Source organism: Bos indicus x Bos taurus, chromosome 1 (genome assembly GCF_003369695.1).
Source record: "Bos indicus x Bos taurus breed Angus x Brahman F1 hybrid chromosome 1, Bos_hybrid_MaternalHap_v2.0, whole genome shotgun sequence".
NCBI lineage: Eukaryota > Metazoa > Chordata > Mammalia > Artiodactyla > Bovidae > Bos > Bos indicus x Bos taurus.
Window position 1 is genome coordinate 34,349,945 of NC_040076.1, and position 12,492 is coordinate 34,362,436.

A 12,492-nucleotide genomic window follows, 5' to 3' on the forward strand; every position below is an offset into this window, starting at 1 on the left:
ATGGTAACCCACTCCAGTATTCTTGCCTGGAGAATCCCCATGGACAAAGGAGCCTGGTGTGTTACAGTCCACAGGATCTCAAAGAGTCAGACACAACTGAAGCGACTGACTTTGCACTCAAACCCTCTGTGTGTACTACTGTCTGTTATTTCTTGGAAGGTTATATTTCCTGTGCCAAGCTGATCTAGATGTTGATTATATTGTTTTGGGGAGATTAAATACTGGTGCTTCCAAATTAAATTCCAAATAAACTATTTGTTTAACTGCCCTATTGATAATAACACTTGTTTAATCATGATGCATCTGAGTTTCAAATGTGTGATGTGTATGACATTTTTATAACATTGTGACTATATATTGAGACTTTCAATTTTTAATACTGAGGCCCATTAGCAAATATTTGTGGAACTGTCAAAAGTGCTGGCATCCACTTTTCTCAATTCAGATAAATTTAAGAGAACAACTACGTTAAAAATCTGTGCATACTCTTTCAAGGAATGAGCAGCCTTTACGATTTTTAGAAGCTGCTCACTTTTGTGCCAGAGCCGTTCTTCTGAATGAACTGTATGCAGTTCATTTCAGAAATATTGATTTCACTGATTCTACCGCAGTGAAAAGATAAGGAAATGGGATATCAAGGTTTAATTTCTCTGTCAGTGAAATCTTTAATAATTTCTAGAGGTTCCTCTTTATTGGATTTCAAACTTGGGTTTACTTATTAGATTTATAAAGTGCTTTTCCTCCTAAGAACACAGAACTCTATGCAAAGGGTTTTGAAAAAGTAACACTCAATATAATAATAGTGAAAAGACACACATAAAATATGAGAAGGTGCTGTGTGAGCAGGAGGGTTGGAATGAAACAGTAAGAAAAGCAGGAAACAGAAAATTTGCAAATTCTCAGTAGCAGTGTTTGTGCCAAGTCCTTGAAAGATAGTAGGTGTAATAATCTGTGAATCTCCATATAAAGAAAAAATAGGATAATGATTCTTTTAAATTGATTATGTTTTATCTACTATCTGTTTTTAAAATGTTGTACCCTATTATATAATATTTATGAATAAATACTTATGAATAGCATTTGATGTGGAACAATTTAACTAGGAAGTCTATCTACAACTGTTGACTAAGGTTTCAAGCTAATAAATGGAAGAGAGAATTCAGTAATCTGACCTCTTTCTATTAATGCCCTGATCACTTTCTCTCTTTTCTTTTTTATTATGTTCTTTCATCCTCAGAAAATCCATTTAAATGTCAAGGACAGATGGGAAAGCAATAGGGCAGTGAGACCAGTTGATGCAATTTCTTTTTAGTAATTATGCTTAAGAAATATAAATTGAGAGCTTGTATCAAAGATTTCAAAATAATTAAATCTATGCAAGTGCTGTACAGAAGAAATATGACTTTCATTTATTACATAATATTCTAAAATCTTCAGTTTCCAACAAACTATGCAAGTTACTAACAGAAGATGATAAACTAATGTGTAATTCAATACATATTATAGCATCAATGAGGAAAGTTAATTTCTCATTTTATATAATTACTCTTTTAATTAATTTTCAGAATATTTATGCAGATGTCAAAATTGGGTACTAAAATTATTAAATGCTGCAAAATAATAGTCACTATTCTAGACCCTTGGTAAATGTATTTCATTTAATCCTCAGTAAAGACCTAAGGTTTTGGTAGTTCTACTTCTGGAAAAGATGGTATGTAAGTACTTTTTTCCTATTCTTCCCACGAGATAAAACTAAAAGTGCTCGCTCTCTCTCTCTCTCTCTCAACAAACTCTGAAATGTGGAGAGAAGACAGACCAGCTAGGAGTCTTGGGACTCAAGGAATGACACATTGGTGAGAACACAATTTTTAAAATTTTGTCCTATTTTTCCCAGTCTTGGTGCTAGAGAAGCTAGCAATTCAGAAATGTCAACAGCCATAGGCAAAACAAACAAACAAAAGCTGGCTCTCCACAACCAAAGGACCAGGGGAAAAAGGGCAGAGTAGTAAGACAGAAATGTTTGATTGAGTCAAAACATTGTCTATTTCAAGCAAACACCACAAAAGAATCTGTGGAGCCATCTCCGCCCCAGCAGCAAAAGGTGAGTTGGGAGCCAAGACTTCCATGCCTACAAGACTGTAACATGGCACCCAAACCACTGCTGGGGTTACAACACAGAAGTCTGAGTAAGAAGCCAGCTTTTCATCCTGTCTCCCAGCATTAATAGAGACCACATGAAGAGTCTGTACTCCACCCTTACCCTGTGAAAATGAAGCATCCCTGTTCCTGGGCTGTCATCAGAAAAAGCCCTTATGAAAAGACAAGTTTTTGTCACCAGTCAACATTAATGAGCCCTCCCTCTTCCAGCAGGAACAGTGGAAATCATCTGAGGAGGACTAACAAGGCATTCTTGCCTCTTCAGTCAATCTTGGTCCTCCCACAGGCATATCTGCAGCTGAAAATTCCACCCAGTAATAAAGAACTCTCTCCCTAGTCAGTGGAGGCCAATAAGGGAACATGGAATTTCACAACTACCTGGAAATAAGGAGGTAGTACCCACCCTCCCTCCCCTTCTGTAATGATGTCAGAAACACTAGTTAAAACAAACAAAGCAGTTACAAAGTTAAATAAAATACGCAGTCTCATAATACTCAAAATGTCCTGTTTTCAACTGATAATCACTTGTCATATAAAGAACCAAGAAAATTCCAACTTGAATGAAAAAAGTCAGTCAATAGAAGTCAACAATAGCATGTGTGACAGATATGGCATGACAATTGAAACGCCATCATAAAATATTTCAACTAGCAATTATGAACGGTCAAAACTAATCAAAAATAAAATATCCACAAAGAAATATAAAAAAACAGCAAGAAAAGAGAAATTAATAAATATAAAATCAATAACTAGACAGTGTAGTAACAGCAATAATAAAGAATCCACAATGATGTTCTAAAAATAGAATGGAGGGGGCAGAGAAAAAAAATCAGTGAACTTAAAGATTAGAACAATAGAAACCACTCCATCTTAACCTTAGACAAAATATTGGCTGGAATGATAAACATAGCCACAGCAACTTGTGGAACAATAAAAAATATGACAATCAAGTGATAATTCATAAGTGAGAGAGGATGAGGCTGAAAAAGTTTTCAGAGGAATAGTGGTGGCCTATTCCAAATATGACAAGACATAAACCAACAACAATGAAATTCATGAAGGGGATTAAAAGGCACAAAAGGAAGATTGAGACAGACACATACACACTGCCATATAAAATATAGATAACTAATAACCAATTCCCTACCAGATAGCACAGGGAACTCTCTACAATACTTTGTGATGGCATATACAGAGTGAAAAGAATATAAGAATGGATTATGTATGTGTATAACAGATTCACTTGGTGTACACCTGAAACCAATGCAATATTGTAAACCAATTCTATCCCAATACTTTTTAAAATAATAAACAAACTTTATTAAGAAAAAAATAAATAAGTTATGGGGATGTACGCCCGAGGCCAGGGGTGATGGCCGGGAGGACCAACCCCACATCCAGGGAGCCGTGACTGCACGGGTGCAGAAAGGCCTAAAGGAGCTATCCCACGTTGAAGGTCAGGAAGGGCGGCGGTGAGGAGATACCCCTCGTCCAAGGTAAGGAGCAGTGGCTGTGCTTTGCTGGAGCAGCCGTGAAGAGATACCCCACGCCCAAGGTAAGAGAAACCCAAGTAAGACGGTAGGTGTTGCAAGAGGGCAGACACACTGACACCATACTCACAGAAAACTAGTCAATCTAATCGCACTAGGACCACAGCCCTGTCTTAACTCAATGAAACTAAGCCATGCCCGTGGGGCAACCCAAGATGGGCGGGTCATGGTGGAGAGATCTGACAGAATGTGGTCCACTGGAGAAGGGAATGGCAAACCACTTCAGTATTCTTTCCTTGAGAACCCCATGAACAGTATGAAAAGGCAAAATGATAGGATACTGAAAGAAGAAATCTCCAGGTCAGTAGGTACCCAATATGCTACTGGAAATCAGTGGAGAATAACTCCAGAAAGAATGAAGGGATGGAGCCAAAGCAAAAACAATACCTAGCTGTGGATGTGACTGGTGATAGAAGCAAGGTCCAATGCTATAAAGAGCAATACTGCTTAGGAACCTGGAATGTCAGGTCCATGAATCAAGGCAAATTGGAAGTGGTCAAACAAGAGAAGGCAAGACTGAAGTCGACATTCTAGGAATCAGCGAACTGAAATGGACTGGAATGGGTGAATTTAACTCAGATGATCATTATACCTACTACTGAGGGCAGGAAACCCTCAGAAGAAATGGAGTAGCCATGATAGTCGACAAAAGAGTCCGAAATGCAGTACTTGGATGCAATCTCAAAAACGACAGAATGATCTCTGTTTGTTTCCAAGGCAAACCATTCAATATCACAGTAATCCAAGTCTATGCCCCAACCAGTAATGCTGAAGAAGCTGAAGTTGAATGGTTCTATGAAGACCTACAAGACTTTTTAGAACTAACACCACAAAAAGATGTCCTTTTCATTATAGGGGACTGCAATGCAAAAGTAGGAAGTCAAGAAACACCTGGAGTAACAGGCAAATTTGACCTTGGAATACAGAATGAAGCAGGGCAAAGACTAATAGAGTTTTGCCAAGAAAATGCACTGGTCATAACAAACACCCTCTTCCAACAACACAAGAGAGGACTCTACATGGACATCACCAGACGGTCAACACTAAAATCAGATTGATTATATTCTTTGCAGCCAAAGATGGAGAAGCTCTATATAGTCAGCAAAAACAAGATCAGGAGCTGACTGTGGCTCAGATCATGAACTCCTTATTGCCAAATTCAGACTTAAATTGAAGAAAGTAGGGAAAACCACTAGACCATTCAGATATGACCAAAATCAAATCCCTTATGATTATACAGTGAAAGTGAGAAATAGATTTAAGGGCCTAATCTGATAGATAGAGTGCCTGATGAGCTATGGAATGAGGTTCATGACACTGTACAGGAGACAGGGATCAAGACCATCCCCATGGAAAAGAAATGCAAAAAAGCAAAATGGTTGTCTGGGAAGGCCTTACAAATAGCTGTGAAAAGAAGAGAAGTGAAAAGCAAAGGAGAAAAGGAAAGATATAAACATGTGAATGCAGAGTTCCAAAGAATAACAAGAAGAGATAAGAAAGACTTCCTCAGCGATCAATGCAAAGAAATAGAGGGAAAAAACAGAATGGGAAAGACTATAGATCTCTTCAAGAAAATTAGAGATACCAAGGAACATTTCATGCAAAGATGGGCTCGATAAAGGACAGAAATGGTATGGACCTAACAGACACAGAAGATATTAAGAAGAGGTGGCAAGAATACACAGATCAGATCGGATCAGATCAGTTGCTCAGTCGTGTCCGACTCTTTTTGACCCCATGAATCGCAGCACGCCAGGCCTCCCTGCCCATCACCAACTCCCAGAGTTTACTCAGACTCACGTCCATTGAGTAAGTGATGCCATCCAGCCATCTCATCCTCTGTCGTCCCCTTCTCCTCCTGCCCTCAATCCCTCCCAGCATCAGAGTCTTTTCCAATGAGTCAACTCTTCACATGAGGTGGCCAAAGTACTGGAGTTTCAGCTTTAGCATCATTCCTTCCAAAGAAATCCCAGGGCTGATCTCCTTCAGAATGGACTGGTTGGATCTCCTTGAAGTCCAAGGGACTCTCAAGAGTTTTCTCCAACACCACAGTTCAAAAGCATCAATACTTTGGTGCTCAGCCTTCCTCACAGTCCAACTCTCACATCCATACATGACCACACAGAAGAACTGTACAAAAAAGATCTTCACGACCCAGATAATCACGATGGTGTGATCACTGACCTAGAGCCAGACATCCTGGAATGTGAAGTTAAGTGGGCCTTAGAAAGCATCACTATGAACAAAGCTAGTGGAGGTGATGAAATTCCAGTGGAGTTATTTCAAATCCTTAAAGTTGATGCTGTGAAAGTGCTGCACTCAATATGCCAGCAAATTTGGAAAACTCTGCAGTGGCCACAGGACTAGAAAAGGTCAGTTTTCATTCCAATCCCAAAGAAAGGCAATGCCAAAGAATGCTCAAACTACTGCACAATTGCACTCATCTCACACACTAGTAAAGTAATGCTTAAAATTCTCCAAGCCAGGCTTCAGCAATATGTGAACCGTGAACTTCCTGATGTTCAAACAGGTTTTAGAAAAGGCAGAGGAACGAGAGATCAAATTTCCAACATCCAATGGATCATGGAAAAAGCAAGAGAGTTCCAGAAAAGCATCTACTTCTGCTTTTTGGACTATGCCAAAGCCTTTGACTGTGTGGATCACAATAAACTGTGGAAAATTCTTCAAGATGGGAACACCATACCACCTGACCTGCCTTTGAGAAATCTGTATGCAGGTCAGGAAGCAACAGTTAGAACTGGACATGGAACAACAGACTGGTTCCAAATAGGAAAAGGAGTACGTCAAGGCTGTATATTTTCACCCTGCTTATTTAACTTAAATACAGAGTACATCATGAGAAACACTGGACTGGAAGAAGCACAAGCTGGAATCAAGATTGCCGGGAGAAATATCAGTAACCTCAGATATGCAGATGACACCACCCTTATAGCAGAAAGTGAAGAGGAACTAAAAAGCCTGTTGATGGAAGTGAAAGAGGAGAGTGAAAAAGTTGGCTTAAAGCTCAACATTCAGAAAACGAAGATCATGGCATCCGGTCCCACCACTTCATGGGAAATAGATGGGGAAACAGTGGAAATGGTGTCAGACTTTATTTTTTGGCCTCCAAAAATCACTGCAGATGGTGACTGCAGCCATGAAATTAAAAAACACTTACTCCTTGGAAGGAAAGTTATGACCAACCTAGATAGTATATTCAAAAACAAAGACATTACTTTGCCAACAAAGGTCCATCTAGTCAAGGGTATGGTTTTTCCAGTGGTCATGTTTGGATGTGAGAGTTGGACTGTGAAGACAGCTGAGCGCTGAAGAATTGATGCTTTGGAACTGTGGTGTTGGAGAAGACTCTTGAGAGTCCCTTTGACTGCAAGAAGATCCAACCAGTCCTTTCTAAAGGAGATCAGTCCTGGGTGGTCTTTGGAAGGAATGATGCTAAAGCTGAAACTCCAGTACTCTGGCCACCTCATGCAAAGGTTGACTCATTGGAAAAGACTCTGATGCTGCGAGGGATTGGGGGCAGGAAGAGAAGGGGACGACAGAGGATGAGATGGCTGGATGGCATCACTGACTCGATGGACATGAGTCTCAGTGAACTCTGGGAGTTGGTGATGGACAGGGAGGCCTGGCATGCTGTGATTCATGGTGTCTCAAAGAGTCGGACACGACTGAGCGACTGAACTGAACTGAACTGAATCTACACATAGGGAACACACTTAATAGCTTTGTAACAAGTTTTTCTTGTGAGAATGGTAATTGGAGATATTGTGGTGATTATTTCATAAAATGTAAAATATTAAATTACTATATTGTGTACCTGAAACTTTTATAATATTGTACATCAAGTATAACTTAATTTAGAACAATTTTTTAAAAAACAATGCAAACCAACAGATTCAAGAGGCTGAGCAAATCTGAATAGTATAAAACTAAAAAAAAATATATGCCAAGATGCATCATACTAAAAAGTCTGAAAATTAAAGACAAAGGGAAAAAGAATGAAATCAGCAGGTAAAAAAAGGCATCCTGATCAGAAAAAAGGAAATAAATCTGTCCCTATTTCCAGATGACATAATGAATTTTAAATCCCAAACAATCCACAAAAATAACTCTGAGAATTAATTAGAGAGAACAGCAAGTTTTCAGGATATAAGATAATATACAAAAATCAATTGTATTTTTAGTAGTGAATATATAGACATCAACATTTAAAAATATAATTCAATTTACAATCACTTGAAAAAAAGAGAAATTTTGAGATTCATACCCAGTAGAACAGATCTAAAACTTACATTCTGAAAACTACAAAATCCTAATAAAAAATCAAAGGAGGTATAAATAAGTGTAGAGACATATTTGTCTATTTATTGGAAGACTATATAGAGTAAAGATGTAAATTACACAGGTTTAACACAATTTTTATCAAAATCTTCAGCAAGACATTTTGTAGATTTGGCAGGACTATTCTAAAAGTTATATTTCAAGACAAAGGAATTAGAGTAGCTAAAATAATTCTGAAGAAAGGAAAATAAAGTGGGAGAAATTATACTATATTAAGAAATTTGAATAGCTAGAGCAATCAAGATACATTATATTGATGAAGGAAAGGACAAAATATCAGTGGATCAGAAGAGAGAACCAAGAAGCAACACAATTTAGTTATAGTCAATTGTTGTTGTTCTTGTTTTTTTTTTTTTTTTAAGTTTCAAAAGGAATTAAATGAAAGAAGGATAATATTTTCAACAAATGGAGATGGAGCACTGATATATGCATGAAAGTGAAAGTGAAGTCGCTCAGTCATGTCTGACTTTTGCGACCCAATGGACTGTAGCCTACCATGCTCCCCCATCCATGGGATTTTCCAGGCAAGAGTATTGGAGTGGGTTGCCATTTCATTCTCCAGAGGATCTTCCTGACCCAGGATCGAACCTAGCTCTCCCGCATTGTAGGCATAAACTTTACCATCTGAGCCACCAGGGAAATCCGAGATATCCGTAGGCCAAAAAATTTTATCTAGGTATTACAGGTCATGTAAAAATTACGTTAAAATATCACAGTTTTAAGTATAAAATGGTAAACTATACAATTTTTAGAAGTAAACATATGAGAATATTCTTGGTCATAGCTTTTGGTGAGGTACTCTTAGACATCCCTCAAAGACATGATCATAAACAAATAGATAAATTGTTTCATCAAAATTAAAATTGTCACCATGTTAAGAGGATAAAATGAAAAATTCCACATTGAGAGGAAATATTTGCAAACTAACTGAGAGGCAATGTTTGCAAACCATATATCTGATAAGAGTTTCCTATGTAGAATACATATAGAACTTGCACAACTCAATTGAAATATGTATAAAGTCTAATTAAAAGATAAATGAGACATTTCATTAAAGATAATATGCAAATGGAAAACAAGCATATGAAAGGTGTCTAACACTACTAGTCAGTAAAGGAATACAAATTAAGATGAAGGAGCTATTACTACTACCGTGTTGGGCTTCACAAGACCACTTACTCAGCATATAGGGATACTTAGTGCTGTGATTTATGAGTGAAACAGTAAAAGTACAGTGAACAAAGGGAAAGTTTGTTTGGGAAGAATCCCTGTAGAATGTAAACCTATAACAGTTCTCCCCCACTGTGGTCACACAGGATGCACTTCCTCTGTCAAAGAGGTGTGACGACACAGGTGAAATGCTATCAGGGAAGGTCATTAAGTACTCAGTGCTCAGGGTTTTAACTGGGAATGGATTATATAGGCGTCTTCTTCCTGGAGTATATCAACATTCCAGACTCCCAGAAGGGGAGAAAGTGTTCAGTGCCCACTAAATTGTACAAAGAGTTCAGGTACCATGAGCTGTTCTTATCTGGGAATATCAGGAACTCTTTCAAATCCAAATTCCAAGATGCCACCCAGGAGCCAATCTTACAAACAGGCCTATATAATGATAGCCATCTTAGATCTGCTATGTTAATGCTTCTGAACAATTACATACCTATTTAGAACAGCTACAAAGTAATGACAGCACTAAACTCTCTCAAGGATGTGGAGAAACTGGATCTCTCATAAGTTCCTGACAAGAATGTAAAATGTTACATCCATTCTGGGAAAACTGCATATATTTACCATACGACCAGCAATTATATCTCTGAGTATTTATCCAGAGATGTAAAAACTTATGGCCACACAAAGATTCAAATCACGCATAGCAATTATGTAACAGCCAAAAGCTGGAAACAACTCAGATGGCCTTTAATTGGTGAATAATTACACTGTGGTACATACATATAATTAAATACAAGTCAGGAGTGAAAAACAATGAATTATTGATGCATACTACAACTTGGACAGATTTCAAAGACATTTATGCTTAGTAAAAATCCACAATCCTAAAAGGCTTCAAGCTGTATGGTTTGATTTATAAAATATTTTCAGTGACAAAGTATGTATGTGTACAGCAGATCAGCGATTGCCAGGAGTTATGGACAGTGGGCAGGGAGGGAATGGCTGTGATCATAACAAGACAGGATGAGAAAATCTGAGATGATGTGAGAGTATACACCTTGAATGGTGGTGGTTAGACCAATCTACATATGTGAGAAAATGATATCTCACTATTAGATATATTTCCCAGTTTGATTTTGTATAGAGTATGTAAAATGTAACCTTTGAAAGGAAATGGGGTGAAGCATTATCTACAAGATTTGAAATTTAAAACACAATAAAACTTCATTGAGAAGAATACTTAAATTAGAGTATGTCAAATAAATGACTCCTCATGTATGGCAAAATGAAAAATGTATACAATGTAATGTTAAATCAAACAAACAAAATTTGGAGTATGGTTATAATTAAAACAATATATGTGCATGTATGGGTAAGAATGGAAAGGAAATATGCATATCTAAAACTCATTATTTCTTTAAAAAATCTGAATTATAACTCTTAAAAGTTTTAGCTAATGCTATTTTATTATTTTTCAGTAATATTAAGGAGTTTTATTTAATAACATTTTATTTTAGAAAGATTAATTGGTATAATATAAAGTATATTTAGTCATAAGATACAATTTTGTGTTCTGTACATTATGCCAGCATTCAAAAGGAAAACACACAGTTGTTTAGAAATATAGGGATAAAAAAGTAAGCTTATATTAATAATGGCTAATAATATATGAAATTGAGTAGTCATTGAATGAACTATAATGACTATCACAAATACTTTTGGAACCAATAACAAAGGACAATAAGATGTTTGAGGCATAGTGGAATGGCTTTCAAAGAGGGCTCTGGGTAGTTTTAGTAAGATTTATTTTTATACTAATACTGATGTTACATGACTACAGTATAATAGGCTTTATAAATTCTCATAACATTTATCTTACCTTACTACTGCTTTGACGTACTTCTTTTCCTATTTGGAACCAATCTGTTGTTCCATATCCAGTTCTAACTTTTGCTTCCTGACCTGAATATAGGTTTCTCAAGAGGCAGGTCAGGTGGTCTGGTATTCCCATCTCTTTCAGAATTTTCCAGTTTATTGTGATCCACACAGTCAAAGGCTTTGGCATAGTCAATAAAGCAGAAATAGATGTTTTTCTGGAACTTTCTTACTTTTTTGATGATGCTTTTGAACTGTGGTGTTGGAGAAGACTCTTGAGAGTCCCTTGAACTGCAAGGAGATCCAACCAGTCCATTCTAAAGGATATCGGCCCTGGGTGTTCTTTGGAAGTAATGATGCTAAAGCTGAAACTCCAATATTTTGGCCACCTCATGCTAAGAGTTGACTCATTGGAAAAGACTCTGATGCTGGGAGAGATTGGGGGCAGGAGGAAAAGGGGATGACAGAGGATGAGATGGCTGGATGGCATCACTGACTCGAGGGATGTGAGTTTGAGTGAACTTCGGGAGATGGTGATGGACAGGGAGGCCTGGCCTGCTGCGATCCATGGGGTCGCATAGAGTCGGACACGACTGAGCGACTGAACTGAACTGAACTGAACTACTGCTTTATCATTTCTAATTATGTTTTCTAGCTCCATAATTAGGCAGATTTGGTTTAAAAGTAATCACCTGGCTGGTAGGAAAGGTTTACACTTGCCCTTTTCCACTCCATCAACCATTTCTTTACATCTTTATGATATGAACTCTCAGCCTTCTAATGTGAATTCTTGGAGATGAAAACTAAATAAACTATAGGAAATTTTTGTTGGGGGTTGGGGGAGAAGGGTAGCCATTACATTTCTAGAATTTTCCTGATGGATGCTGATACTAATAAGAATGAATTCTTGAAATAGTAAAATACACTGTGCAGTTTTTCACCCATCTTGAATAAGTTTCTCTCTCAGTCTGAAAGACAGAGAAATCTAAGCTTTCAAACATATCATATAAAATAAAGGGCAAAAGCTATAAAAAGTTTCTAATTATGAAAGTTTCTAAAATGTGAAGACCACTGTAGGAAAAAAATACATTTAAAATTCCTATATTTCACCAATTTCTGAGTTAATTTTGATCTTTTGTTGAGATTTTTCAACAAGAACACTGTAGATTTTTGCAATTACTGTCTCCAAGGGTAAAAATATAGAACATATTTTTAAACCTTGTCCTTATATTGGCATACTAAGAAGGCACAAATCACAATTGGTGGTAAAGGAGGGTGTATTTTACTTCAGCAGGCAAAACTCAATCCATAGTTAAGAAAATATATTACTGTCGATGAATTTTATCCATAATTTGTTTCTGCTTGCTACTATACTTAACTC